Here is a 15491-nt window from a genome sequence, read left to right as displayed (position 1 = left end):
GGATGAGCCTGGATCAGAACTTTTGTTTTGGGATGGTTAGTTTTTTGTTTAAAATAGAAACACTGAATAGCATTATTTTCTCAAAGGATTTGAGTGTACTCAGTGTGTTAATATCACGTGCATGGCATGCTAGATATACATACTGTACTATATTAAATTGTACTTACAAAAATTGAGTGAAAATAAATGCACTGGATAGCATCTTATGCAGGTGGTCAAAATAATGTGTCTGGCTCCTGACCAGTACATCATGCATTGTTACAAAGGGCAGTTGCCTTTTACTCTGTCTCCAGATAATAATAATAAAAAATAATAGTCCAGCCCTTTCCTTTTAGCAACATGCACAGTTTGTGAGACAATTCAGTCCTTTAAATATCTGAAACTGTGTTTTTGATGAATGTGCAACTATTTAATGTGTCTGCGCGAGGACGGGCCTGAGCTTTGAACTGGCATCAGTGTTTTACGGCAGCGTGATAATAGCTGGAGACAACGCCGGCTTATATACTCTATCATCGTGACAGGCGGAGAGACGGCTCGCCTATCTCACGTCTCATCCTGATAGACCTCTTGCTCAGAAGTGCTGGCTCACCATTCTCCTTCCTGAACTAACCCTGAACTTACTCTTATCCAAATCCTCCTGTACTTTGTACTTCCTTTTTAGCATGTCATCATGAATTTAACATGAATAACTTCAAAATCTTAAACATATGAACCACCTTGAAAAGTTTCTGTATATCCAAAACCGGTGTTTAGCTTTGGAGCAGTCGAAGTGAGGAACTCAAGCTAAGTCCAAATAATCACCAGTTCAAGAAAATGTACAAAATTGTTGGAGCGCACTATTCAACACCAGTGGACACTTTGAAGCCGGTGTGATGCAGAGAAAACTGGACAGCGGCTCTTGGAGACTGAATTCGGATAAGCCATCTTTAGAGAGCTCATGGACGTTCTCCGTGCACAGCTATCATTGTTCAACAAGTGAATAGAGCACTTGACAGAAAAGCAGCCAAGCTGCGCGAGGTCACTCTGCCTGAGGAGCTGCAGAAGTCCACAGCTCAGGTGAGAGAATCTATCTCACCTGTCTGTGAATCTCTGAAGACATCAACTAAAAGTCACTCACTTCACAAATCAAAGATGATTTTCCCCCTAAATGCAAATGACATTTATCTTCCAGCAAGACAATGACCTTAAACATAAAGCCTGACGAACAGTGGAATGGTTTACATCAAAGAATATTTATGCGTTAGAACGGCCCATTTAAACTCCAGATAAGAATCCCATTACTGAAATCCTATTAAGGAGCTGTACAAGCTACTTTGTTGACGTTTTATCATACAAAATCTAAAAATAAATAAGACACCGCCGCTTCTTGTTGTAACACTAACAAGTTCAAAAGTCAAAGCATTGTAGTTCACGTTTGAAGCAACTTATGGAAATAAATCATTCAAACTGCCTAACATCCGCCATGTACAGGCCAAAATCCAATGTGACAAAGATGTTTGGCACTGTTTTATAGAACGTCTGCCTCCGTGGTAAATGATGAACTTTTAATGTTTTATGTCGTACGATGTATGAAAGAGTTACTGCACTTTTACTGCCGGCAATGACACGCACTGACTTTTGGCCAATGGAATCTATTTAATATCCACCTGCGTTTTTATCTGAATTATTGGGATCTGCGCATATTCATAGAAAGTACTGCCAGGATGTACGATTCTTTCCAGACCATTTGGCGCGAAGCTTTTCAGAGCGCCTTGCAGATGGTTCTTTTATTCACCTTATCAGCTTTTTTTCCCTCAACACAAAAATGTTACTTTCCTGAGGTGCATTGGCTCAATCTTTTATGGAGAACAAGAAGGGAAATCCACCAAGTCCGCAGTGGTGCACTGTATGCCGCTGGGCTAATAAATCGTACATGCCTCAAAATAAGAGGAAGTACAGGTCTAGTAGAGTATCCTCCAGGCTTCCTGTTGGGTTAAGCCATCGGGTTTGGGCTATTCCGCTATGCCAGCTGAGTCGAAGACCACCTGTTTGTTTAACACTTGGGAACTTGAAAATACAGTAATTGGAAGAAAACATTATACTGGTCCCATGAGCATAATCTGAGACGTGAGACTGGTTTGAGACATGAGACATTAAAGAGCCTATGGTGACTCTTAACTGTTCATCTTTGACTATGCCTCCAACTTTGGACAACTACTTAAGGAACATCTTCAACAAGCACTTAACGGAGAACGGAGCCAAGAAAATAAAAACTCCTTTCTAAGGAAGAAACCTCGAAACAGAACCAAGGTTCATAATGACATGGCCATGTGTCTTCACATATTGCATGAACAGATTTGTGACTCACCCAAACCAAGGTTCTTAAATTCCATGCTTCCCTCTTTCTCTGTAAATTGCTCAAGTGCGACTAGTATGGAGTGGGTCAAATCCAAATTCAGAATTCTCGGAGATTGAAGGAGTGAAGTGATCTGTGTGAAGCACTACCAATGTGCCAACTGGACATGTTTAAAGGACCTGTTTCAAAATGTACTTGTGATATCCTTATTCTTCACTGCCTTAGCTTCACCATCCCAAAAATACTTCTCTTCCTTTGTCTGCTCGGCTGCATTTGTCAGACCGCTGATTAATTCCCCATAGGAGAGCGAAGGGGTGTGTGTGTGTGGAGAGGGGGGGGGGGGCGCACGAGGAGAGGTGAATTGATAAATCACATCTGTTTTCATCCACAGGTAAATAAATTAAAAAAAACATGGCCAAGCTCGGAAAGTCACTGATCTAGAGGCCTTGACACCCACAGATGCTCTGCATTAATGGCGTAGTGCTTCAGACTAGCATAATTTAGTAACCCCAGGGAGGTTGTGTGCACTTGCATGCACATGGGTCCAATTAAGCTACCATATATATTTTTCTTACTTATTTAATACACGGTCACAGGTAATAAAGATTCTCAGACAAAGCGAACTTTGACCCCATGTGGAGATTTGGGGGTGGCTTGGCTTGGGTCATCTCTCAGCTGGATGGTTGCAGATTCCTGGCCAGGCGCATGCTCAAGAAATACTGTATATGGTTTCCATTCTATGACATCATAAGCTGACATATTTTAGAAGTGCGCTAACTCTGTAAAAGCGCCGTGGTTCCCTACAAAGCAGCGGCGGAGAGGTAGTTGGAAGTCCTGTAAGGGCCCTTATATATCAAATAATGTCCAAAAATACTATAGACGGATCTGTGGAATCAGTGTGACATTAGTGGCATATATTTCTGGTCTGGTTTTGGTTAAATAGAAACTGGGCAATTTGTAAAGAGGTGTAATGTGAAAACGAACAGAAAAGATTATTATTAAAATATTCCAAATCAAATTTTACAAATTGATGAGAATTTGAATTTCAAAGTTCTACAATACAGTACTTGTTTTTATCTTGCTAAAAACATTTATGATGTCTTGTGTAACTCAACTGGTGACACGAGACAGATCATCCAGTACTTTATTCTGCTCAGTCATCAACATTGAGGCTGATGTTGCAATAGCTATCACACGGCGACTGTTATCAATGTTAAGCAACATGACAATTTTTCAGTAATGTGCTTTCTTCACATGTTGGTCACTCACTTGTGCAAATGTTGTCTTCCAGTTAAATGCAAGCAAGTTATGACACATGCAACAATGTGAGAACTATGTGGTGTTCTTTCACTTAAATGCGAAACCTAACAGGGTTATTTCCAACCGGAGCTGCTTTTCAGTTTTGAACGCCAATTGTCTTGCGCAGTCTGTGTCGTACACCCCCTCCCTCCATTTTACATTTGTGAAGCCCGTACTTGCAAGAATACACATGAACATGTGCAGTGTAAGTGCATATGGGTGAATTCCCATGAATGGCACCATCAACTCTCAGGTGTCTGTCATCTCATTTGCAATGTAAGGCAGTGAAGCCTGTTCATGTGAGAATTTAGTATGGGTTTGCATGAAAAGTCATGCATTGTAAAACTGACATTTTTGGGTCACTTGTTTTGTTCAAATGTTAGTCAAATAATATTCAATTCCAAAAAAAAGTTCCAATTATACAAAAGGTAAGATTTTCAAGGGATGTGCTGCAACACTTACAGTCCAAAGTCAAGTTATTTTTTTTTGTTCAGTTTCCTATTAAATTAGCTGTAATAAAAAACTAAAATTGGATGACTCTGCACATCCTACCAGCATTTCAAAGTCTTACACGTTCAATTACCTCAGTCAGCTCCATACTGTGTAAAAAACTTCACATATAAGTCGCTCCTAAGTATAAGTCACACCCCCACCCAAACTATGAAAAAAGGTGTGACTTATACTCCGAAAAATACGGTACTATTCCTCTGTGAAGGCTCTTGAGGTTCACTTACCCTCCTGCAGGGTTTAACTCTACCGTCATTGACTGGTATTTAAGATTAGTAGATTAGTTATATAAGAATTTGCTATGGTGCTTTCCTCATTAGCATTGCTGGTGAGCTGGAGACTGTCCAAGGGGATTTTTGGTGAGCTGGCAAGGTAGACTGGTTGCCAGCCAATCAAAGGGAACGTATAAACAAGCAATCATTCAGACTCACATTCTGTCATTACATTCCTACCACTATATAGAGACTTTAACCAAGCATACACGCATGTTTTGTGGAAGGTAACCCAACTAACTGGGAAAAAAAATCCATCCCCTAACGTACTTGAACTCCTCCACTGGAAGCATGTCAGAAAGGCAATGTGCCCACTCAGATTTCACAATTATCATGTATCTATTTCAATTTGTGATTTAAAGCATAAATATTAGTCAACTCAGCAATATATTGTACGACCTCTCAGTCACTGCTACTTGTGTATCCAAATAGAGACATTTTTGACCCCACCGCTAAAGCATTGTGTTTATGACTTCTAGGACAAGTTGCTATAGTTGCCCGGGCAATGACCCGCCATGCACATACTGCCTCCTCTCAGTGTCCTGCCACTTGCACCTTCTTATCACCACCACAGCCGCCCACTCATTCTCATCTACAAACAAGAAGGGGTGACTAAGTGTGCAGAAAACGAAAGTGCTGCCGTCGTCAGTTAGATTGCACATACAAACACGTACGCATGCACACACACACGTACACATGCGCACACACACACACGCACACACACACACTCGTTTTATAGTCCTGTTTGTCTGCCTAGTAGTAAGCTAGGTCAACTAAAAATTGTTTATCGACGTCGTTTGTCAAAAAATGTACATAAATATTTGTGCAATGTTGGAATAACTTTGGCAATTGTTACAAAAGGATCCAAGAAACACACTGCAAGCTTGCAGTTTTTATGGGATGCTTGAGTAGAAAGGGATAAACATGCTTTCACAGCCACCTTTGAGCTGTGAGAGCGATGGAAAATTACACGTACATTGTCAGCCATAGAGTCTCCTGACAGACATCTTATGGACCAAATGACCAATACGTATTAGACTTGCTACCTTGAGGTGACATGAGCAAGCATGTCGTTTTTGACAAAATATGTATTTGAGATTTAGATCTTAAGAGCTTGCTCATCATTATAAACAAGATGCATGGATTTTTTTGGGAAATGGTAAAATACAGGGAATATTCGACTGGTGGCCAACTCTGGCCCGGTCGGTGATGAAGCCTGATGAGAAAATAAAGTCTGGAAGAATCTTTGACTATGGTCTTTGCAGCACAGTAGTCCAATGATATCATAAATCTATGTATTGTGCAGTAAGTAACGAATGTAAGGAATGTAAACCTGCTGAGCACTGATGTGACAAGTTGTCTTAAAAAGATGACGAGAAAATGAATGCATATAAGTTTTATGTAGTAGAGAGTTTTTTTTAACCTTTATTTACCCAGATAAGGCAACTGAAAACAGATTCTTATTTGCTATGCAAAAGTGGCTTGTATACAGCATTAAAAGTCAGATTTTTTAAATGTATTTTGATTATGTAAGAATCAATGACTATTATGACTTCACTTCATTTATGGCTATATTTGTCATTTGGAGAAAGTGAGGTTCCCTGAGAAATTGGGTTAAACAGCCCTGACATAAACATCGTTAATGCAATTTAGTCGGTATGCCTGATACATCAATATTTGTTTTTCCAAGTAAAGCGCTTTTTTTTTTCTTTCTGCAAATCACTCAAGTCTCTTCTGTTTTATTTCAAATTGTTATCACCTGACAGAGAGAATCAGCTACGCAATGACTCAGCATTTTAGGACATACCCATGACCACACTTGATATGTCGTCTTCTTCTCCTTCTTCTTCTGTCGCAACAAGAGGGGGGAATGGTGAGAACAGTGGGGTGTAGCCTTTCCCAAGCCAAAGCCCAGAAGATTGTTGTGGAGCAAAGAGCCCACCTCGGCCCCTTAGTGATGTGGGAAAAGCCTGGGAGGGCGTCCGTGTGAGTGTGCTAAAGCTCCAAATGTAGCGCTGCAACATTAGTTCAGGACAAGCCAAGCTTGTGAAACACAGCTTGGCCCACTTGTGTTTTCTTTGCATGTTGTTTCACCTTGGCTTCAACTAAACAGGCATCACCACACAAGATGAAGGCTGATTCACTGAGATTGCTTCGCACAAAGCATTTTTGAATTTTGTGTGGTTTGTAGGCATGTCAAGTGACAAAAAAACACGGTCAAAGTAAATATTCAACTGAGTTACTTTTCAAACTTTACTATATTTTTTCCCAGTGTATGACATGTTTTGATTTGTGAGTTAAAATGAGCTTTATAGGACACTAAACAAGCAAGCTAAAACAAGATGTACGACTAATGAGCCTGATTATCTCTCGCTCATTTGGTTTCTAATTGTATCCATTCTCCTACAAACATACCACAATGGGTTTAGTGTCTTCTTTTGCAATAATCTTTACACCATGTTTCACATGAAAGCTTCCTGATACCATACCCTGTAACATTTGGGAGCCAGACACTGGCAAAGTGAAGTGTCATAGTGAGTAATCCCTAGCTGGTCTCAGCGTGTTAAACTGATAGAGAGCAGGAGGATCTGTGTTCTGTCAAATTCTATAACAAGCCAAACACATGCCCGTACTGCACTTGCACACGCATGGTTATAACAACGTCCCACCAGTGGAGAGAGTGCAAAATTTATCAGGGAAAAACAAAAGGAAAGAAAGCATTGTTATTATTGCAAAATCTTCGCACGACATCTCCAGCTTGTTTCTTGGAGGATGAGAACGAGGATTGGATCACATCTTGTAGCTCTTCTGTCAAAATGTTTTCTTGTATGTGAAGTACGGCAAACATTCCTCTGAAGCGCCTCTGAACATACAAAGAAAGCTAATGCATGACTGCAAAATGTTTACATGCACACTACTCACTCGACCGAAAAGTACTTTTCTAACCTTTTGCATCAGTTCAGTCTCCATGTGAAAAGAGGTACAGTGGAATCTCTATATACAGTCGATTGCCCAATTTAGGATTTTTCAAAATACGCCTACAAAGACAGTTTAGGCAGCTGTCCTTTGACATGTTAACATGTTGTGCAAGATCTCTGCATAGCTTCTTCATTCAGAAAGTATTCTAATTTTTCTTTTGTGGCTTCTATTTTTATACTTTTTTTAAAGGAAAACAAATTAGAGATCTAACAGCATCTGGAATCAATAGTGTTCGAAATCCAAGGTTTCAAAGTAGCTGTAACTCAGAAGTTAATGGAAGGTTCCTGCGTGTTCAGGACACCCATGCTAATAAGAGTTGTAGCAACTTTGAGGGTGATTTGACATTGTCCTTTGATGGATTTAGGGATTGGGGTTAGGATTAGGGCAGGTTAGAACATTTTAATAGGCTCTTTGGGGTTTGGGTGGAGTTAGGAAGCGATGATGATTAGGTTTATGGTTGGGGTTAGGGATAGCAGGATGAGGATAGGATTAAGAGTGTGGGCTATCTGACAGGTGTTTGGTCCGATTTTGAGTCAGGGTGGGTTTAGGAGTAGGCCACACGGTTGGGCTTGGAGTAAAACTTGGGTTAAAGTTAGCTCAAGGTCTTTTTAATCTTAATGGCACTTTTTTTAACATTTTGTGCAACTCAAAGTAATGCACAATTAAAGAACAACATGAATAATCACTTACATTGCTAAAGGGTTATACCGAAGGAAAAAACAATTGCACTCATATAGCAAATAAAGGGGGACTATTCCAATTTCTCGTGCCTGCCAAGAGAAGGCTTGACCTTTAAATTCATTTAAGGATTGGGTTAGGCTTTGTCAGAGTTTAGGTTAGGGTTAGCTGTGACTCAACGCTCACATAGATTGCTAATTGACCTCAATACAACTTTTCCATTAACTTGGTATCAGTTATAAGTGTAAAAACGGTAGCCTCCAGAGAAACAAACAAAAAAAAAAAGATAGTAGCCACAGCCTGATTCGAGCCTCATTCCCATTGACCTCTGCCCCTGAACACTATTGGTTTTGTGGCCCTGCTCCTGCTGTGTTTGGTCTGATTTACTGTGCAACACTGCTGACTCGTCTTCAGGAGTAATCCTGGGTCAGAGTGAGCTCGTAAATTTCAAGTGTGCAAGTTGAAGGGAAGGTTACGTTTGCTAAAGTCACTATTTGTGCAAAGACAATTTAAAAATCAAGCCAACAATATAAATATTACAAAACAGCTACGTTGTGTATCCGAACATAGGACACAAAGATGAGAAGTTACGTCGTGGCTTTCAATTTATAGCTCCCCAACTGTTCTTTGACCATTTAATAAAAAAAGATATACAGAACTATAACTTTTCCTGATAAGTGGAGGGTTACCAAATATTTTTCTCCCACAGGGAATTAGAGAGCAGCCCCTTCTCTTCGAGAAAAGTAAGTTGTGTCAACCTTTGTCACTCCGGGGGTTAAAGTTTGGTGGGAAAGGACAGAAAGACCGAGGGTTTTGCGTGAAGGCGCGCACAGCATGAATGAGCTATTTTTCTTGCAACAACATAAAATGTAACGACTCATTTTTGGAGTGTGGAGAAACCGGCATGTGGGAGGGAGAGGCTGGAAGGGCACGCAGGGAGAAGAAGGCTGCTGCCACCAGCCAAGTGGGCACACAAGTGGACAAGTCAACAGGGAGTGACTCAATGTTGACAAAAAACACTGAACTTTACATGTCATAAGAATAGAGACACATTGTCCTATTTTTAAACCTTTGGGTTTTCCTGCTCAGTGCAATTAAGGAAAAGTGCAATTCAGCTATTACCCAAATATGACTCATGTTTAAACCCTATGGTGAAGCCAGGCAGGGAACCTTCCAAGGTTTAAACCATTGCACAACTAACATTAAAACAGGGCATAAAAGTCAAAGACAACTTTGAGCAAAAAGGAACACTTGTAGAGGCATAGAGAAAATTTGAAACACTGCGTGCTATTACAAGTCTCAAGCTATGACTGTTTGGTTACAGATGTACTTTAATTGCATTAAGAAAAAAAATATTTTTTGGAGTCGTACATTGGAGCATACATTCGGGAGTTTCCAAATGGCTGAATGCTTATTGAATTGAATGAGGCCAAATAAGACAAAGGTCAATAATGTATTATTTTCTGCAATGCCAAATTGTGTTGAGTGCATTTTGCAGTTAATTTTGCCTTTAAACAGAAAGCCTTTTTTTTATGATTGCTCTTTGAATACAATTTGTGTCTTATTTAGGCCACTTTATTGAATTAAATTGAATGGGGTGGTACAAAAGGGTGCCGTAAGTAGTTTGGCAATAAGGAGGTTTTACAGCGGCAAAGTGGACACGACACAGAAGCACACACAAATGATAATACCAACTAAACAAAAACGCATGCAATATGCATATTTACAACATGCTGAAATGACACTAAGCAGAATGGGAGCAGCTGCTGTATACATGCACCAACTGCACAAATAAACTTGATGATGATTGGGATATTCTGTACGTAACTATAATTTACTAATCCACTTTTCAATTTCAATATATCATGCCAGAACATTCCCAAATCAAGATGCAGACGTTTGCATGCAATGAATTGCATGACAAAATTATCAGAGTCTATATTTTAAGACATGTGCATGTGTCTCGGCGTTAAAATGGGTGCATCTTCATTTTCTATCACAAGCCGCCGGTGCATCTAACAATTTGGTGACAGAAAGTAGACTAGACTTTAGACCAGGTGAAACCAGGTCTCATTCGTGGAGCAGGTGGTATAACCCGATATTGATGGCACAGTAGTGTGGAGAAAAAAAGCCGGTGAAAAACTATCCATCAAAGAGTAAGCAGTTGAGGATTACATAAACACCAGCATTACTATCAGCAGTGCAATAACAACTATACACTACAGTATAGTCAGAAGTAATATACAAAAAGAATGTTATACTACAACATGCTACTATATTATGCAAATGAGAATGTGAACAAAAGCATTAAGGGTAGCCAGCGGCACGCAATGTTTTGACGACACGTGAATCAGATATAGTATGCTGTACGATCTTTAAGCATTTGGGAGTAGAACCGGGCGATATTAAGCAGAAATATTATCAGCAGTATAGTGGCAACTATACAAGTTCGATTATATGAATGGTTTTAAGAAATATTCTTACTTATTCCTTTCGTTCTACTTCACACCAGTCTTTGTCAGTCATATGATTCTACCTTCACAGCAAGTTTAAATGGCTCAAGATAACCCTGGCATTATATTTGTTTTCAATTTTAAATATTAAACAGGATCTTTCCAAATTATACAAATATGAAATATAAAATGCAATATCAGCAGATGTTTTCATTGCCATGTAGCACCAATGTGAATCTTTACAAAATGTACAATTGAACAACAAATACAATCTTGTTCATACATTTTCATCTACCGTGTTTTCCGGACTATAAGGCGCACCTAAAAACCTAAAATCTTCTCAAACGCCGACAGTGCGCCTTATAGTCCAGTGCGCCTTATATATGGACTAAATTCCTAAATTCAAACTGGCCCGAAGCATTGTGTCATGAAATCAAGCATAAGTGGCCTGCTGAAGACTATGAATCATGAATCAAAAAGACTATGGATCATTATTTTGTGATTATAAAGTCATTTGTTGCATCTGAAGTTGAAATAAAAAAGATAAAATGGAGAATGATTTGATTTGGATTAAAAATCTGACATGATGCATTAATGCTGCGCCTTATATAAGGATTAAGTTTTAAAATGGGCCATTCATTGAAGGTGCGCCTTATAGTCCGGTGCGCCTTATAGTCCGGAAAATACGGTAAATGACTGGAAACATAGTGCGCAGTCACTATCCAAGCATGTGTTAACTGTGACTACGCAGCAATGACAGTGTTTTCCACACTGAAACAATGAAAGCGTAAGATAATGTGCCAAGATATGTTTGCTCATGAAACCACAAACCATGTCTTTTGCCCCACCCCAGAACACACACACACGCACACACACGCAGCATGGATGGAGGGATGGATGGACGAATTGACGGAAAGACTAGCAGGTAGACAGACAAGTACATAGGTATATACAGTATGGTCTGTCATGTAACATGGGGATACTGCCAACAATTACTATTATTTACTGCACTAAAGTGTCACACATACATCTTCTAATGAAAACATGTATTATTGGGATTAACGGGAGAGAATACTTAATCAGTATCAGTGCGTACGTGTATGTGTGTGCGTGCGTGCATTAGCGTGTGTATTTAACCCCAACAGCAGAGAAACGGTCTTTTGACTAACACTGATTGAAAGCAGATGTTGGCTAAAAGGCAAGCACAAGAAGAAAATGTTTGGGAAAATTCTCAGGGCCTACCCTTCCCTTTCTGGGCCCTGGCCCAGGCAGCCAATGGCAGCTCAGCAACAGCTCGACTCAAGGGTGAAAGAAGCCCTCCTACTGGATGAAGATGCAGACGTGGGCGTTTGGAGCAGATGCCCTGGGAAAGTTTCTGTGTCCCAGTTGACTCTCGGCAAAAGAAAAGCAAGAACATTTTTTGTTCAACTGGAGCGGTACCGACATGTGTTTGAATCCCCCCTCCCACTTGATTACTTCCAATGCGAGCGCTTGGAGATCTTTTTGAATACGACAGATACTATACACGAATAATCCAACGGTTTACAATTCAACTGTATTACGGAAGGGAAAGAAACGGTGACTCTTAGAGGCATTTAAAATGAATGAGAAGCTTCCACACCTTTGCCATCTCAGACGCTCATCTTGTATTCCACTTTTTCAACCTTTCACCTCCTCATTTTCTTCCTTCCTCGCCATCTCTCGTCGTTGCTGTCACACTCCAGTTCACAGGCGGCCTCACCTGCAAACAAAGCACCATTTTAGTCTTTCATTGTGCAAGCCTATTGCCTATTCACGGCAAATGCATGGCACAAATCAATCATCTTTCTTAATGGAAACTCCACATTAGCCTGTGAAGACACTCCATTTCCGCCACGGAACGCCAGGTCGACTGGTACCTGAGTTCTAGTCAATGTAGACCTCGGGGGCCAGCAGCCATTCTCATTTCAGGTGGGATAGCAAGGTGATGGAGCCCGGGCTTGGGGTGGCAGCCGGAGTCAATGGTGTATTAACTCGGGATGCGACAGCGGCAATAAAAATGCAAATTAACAGCCAAAGCAGGGGATGGCTCTGATCTGCCCTTCATAAGGCAGTATAATACAGTCGCTACTCCTGCCGAGACATTTCAGCCACTATATGTGATGAATGGAAGGAACACAGGAAAGAATTTTGAATAAGAGGCCAACCTTGAGATCGTACAAGTACTTAATCTACATTTCTGTGATTTACTTCCAAGTACGTTGACGAGCTGTCACACAAAGCAAATTGCTTTATTTTGCTACACTTCATCGTGATATATTAATTTTTTAGATAGAGGGTTGAAATTGAACAGCACAGTGGTCTATTGGTTACTCCATCTGTATCACAATTGAAGTTCAAATCTTTCGCTGATTAACAGTGAACTTGATCACTCCAAATTGTAAATATAAATCTAATTATTGTCATTGCACATGTCACAGGTACAGAACAGTTGTTTACCGTACGAGACATTGACACTAACAGGGGGAGACCAAACGGGAAAGTTGACAAGTCACCGGATTTTTCGGTTTAGGTTTCGGCTTATCTTCGATTCTAATGAGGATAAGCGTTATAAAAAATAAATGTCACCCTATCCCATTTTTGTGAGTGTAAAAGAACTGAAACATGAAGATCTGTGTTAAGTTTACTTCTATTTTATGAATGAGGTAATATGCGCATGACTCTTGGGACGAATGGAGGAGGTGCTACAAAGCACACCTGCAGCACGACTAACTTGACTGTCACCATGGAGCAGTCTGTTTATCTATAAGGGTACAATTTGTTGTTTCAGGGTACAAGCGGGATTAAACTGGCAAAATGTCACTTGACAGGTGATCGATATAGTGCATACCCTGCTTCAAGACTGCTGGCTAAAGGCTCCAGCTCCCATGTGACATTGAACAGACATAAACACAATAGAAAAGATATGGATGAACTGCACCCTTGGGAAACACTTAAACTTTATGATAATTTAAAAAGACAAAATGTGTTGATTTTATTCTTGGTCTCAGTGTAAGTCTTGTGATCAGTCTGGTCTCGTGCAAACATGACAGCGGTTCTTTTGTAACATAGTTGGGTTTAGCACCACTAGAGTCCTTAGAATGTGTTAGGATTTAGGAGTGAACCTTTCAGTTTCATGGTGGTCGGATGCTAATCTTGGGCATTTAGATTTTTAAGTGAAAGCACGACTTTGCTATATAAATAAAGAAAACTCCCCTTAGGGATGTCTTAATACAGTGATTGTAATGTTTTTGCTCAAAACATACATTTGATATACATGTTATTATTTTTTCTAGTTAATCTCTTATGGTGTCTATTGATAAAATGGATATTTCATTATGAAATTCAGTTTTCACCCAAGTGTAATTGGGAATAAGTTGACACACGCTACAAGTGAAATCTTTTACCTTTATCAATGTAAAATCTTGAAATCCATGAGAAATCTCATGTTGGAGAGGACACATTAAGATAAGCATATGTCCTTGGGCTAGTGTTTCTAAGTTTGGCATTCTTGGCCACGGGGGACACATAGATCATATTTCACTGTTTCTCTGCGTAATGGAATGTCTTCCATGGCCTTTGTGCGTCATTCACTTAATTCAAAAGGATCTCCCTGGAAGACAGTGAGGATATATTTAGTTTTAAGAACGGCTGATAATATTTAAGTTCAAATGCTCTTTAAGTATTGAAATTAAAGATAAAATGGGGTAGGAATAAACTTCATGTGGCAGATTGAGAAAAAAAATTGTTCAATATATGTGTTAGATATGTATATATGTTGCACAGTCAGAGAAATGGGTATGTATGTATGTATTAGTTCCCTTGTTATTCGTGCCATTTGTAGGCAAATACCATAGGGTACGTATTATATATACCTTAGGGTACATATTCCATACCCCTGCAACATGATACAAAAGATTCCCCTACCACTCCTGATCTCTTTCAATTTGTAATTACGTACATTACTTCCTAAAACTTGCACTTATGTAGCTCCATTCAAGCTAACCCTGCCAATATACAGGAAATGCATCTACCATTTATGTATTACATATGAACAACCACATGCTCAAGTGTAGCATGTGAGCACTTTATCTTATCGCCAATGGGACTATTTGAGGTTTTTAATGTTTCTTGTATGCAAGTCACAGTCACGGTTGCACTTCTTGGTTACCATGGTTACTTTTTGCTTTGTAAGTAAAGATCACAATAAGCAGCACTACTTATTTGTTTTATTTGTTTGGATCTGGGGGTCGGCTCGCACTGGGTAGCGCGTCCGCCTCACAGTTAGGAGGGTGTGGGTTCGATTCCACCTCCGGCCCTCCCTGTGTGGAGTTTGCATGTTCTCCCCGGGCCCGCGTGGGTTTTCACCGGGCACTCCGGTTTCCTCCCACACCCAAAAACATGCTTGGTAGGCCGATTGAAGTCTCCAAATTGTCCCTAGGTGTGGTGCGAGTGCAGATGGTTGTTTGTGTGCCCTGCAATTGGCTGGCAACTAGTTCAGGGTGTCCCCCGCCTACTGCCTGATGACGGCTGGGGACTAAGCGGTTCAGAAAATGGATGGATGAATATTTTTATTAGACTCAAATCATCTCACAGGAGTAAGCATTGCACACCAGGACTCAAATATAAGGATAACCACTTTTTATGAAGTACATGTTATTTGACTTCATGCTGCAATTGTATAAATTGTACTTGTGTTTCCAAATCATCTAATTTCATCCACCAAATGAAGGCTTGGTCTGAGGCAATGGTGTTGCGTGCGTGCATGTCTGGAACACAATGTTAGTGAGCCTCAAAATTGGAACCAGTCTTGAATCCTACTGTGATACTCCAATGACTAATTCAATCACAGGCACAGTTTGTTGAGTTGCTGCCATCATTTGTAAGTCAGTGACACGTCTCATTCGCTGCACTCCCACGCAGGCAACATGTTCAGCATGAATGGAAACA

The sequence above is a fragment of the Syngnathus typhle genome, linkage group LG6 (assembly GCF_033458585.1).
Source record: "Syngnathus typhle isolate RoL2023-S1 ecotype Sweden linkage group LG6, RoL_Styp_1.0, whole genome shotgun sequence".
Taxonomy (NCBI): Eukaryota; Metazoa; Chordata; class Actinopteri; order Syngnathiformes; family Syngnathidae; genus Syngnathus; species Syngnathus typhle.
This window is presented reverse-complemented; position numbering follows the sequence as displayed.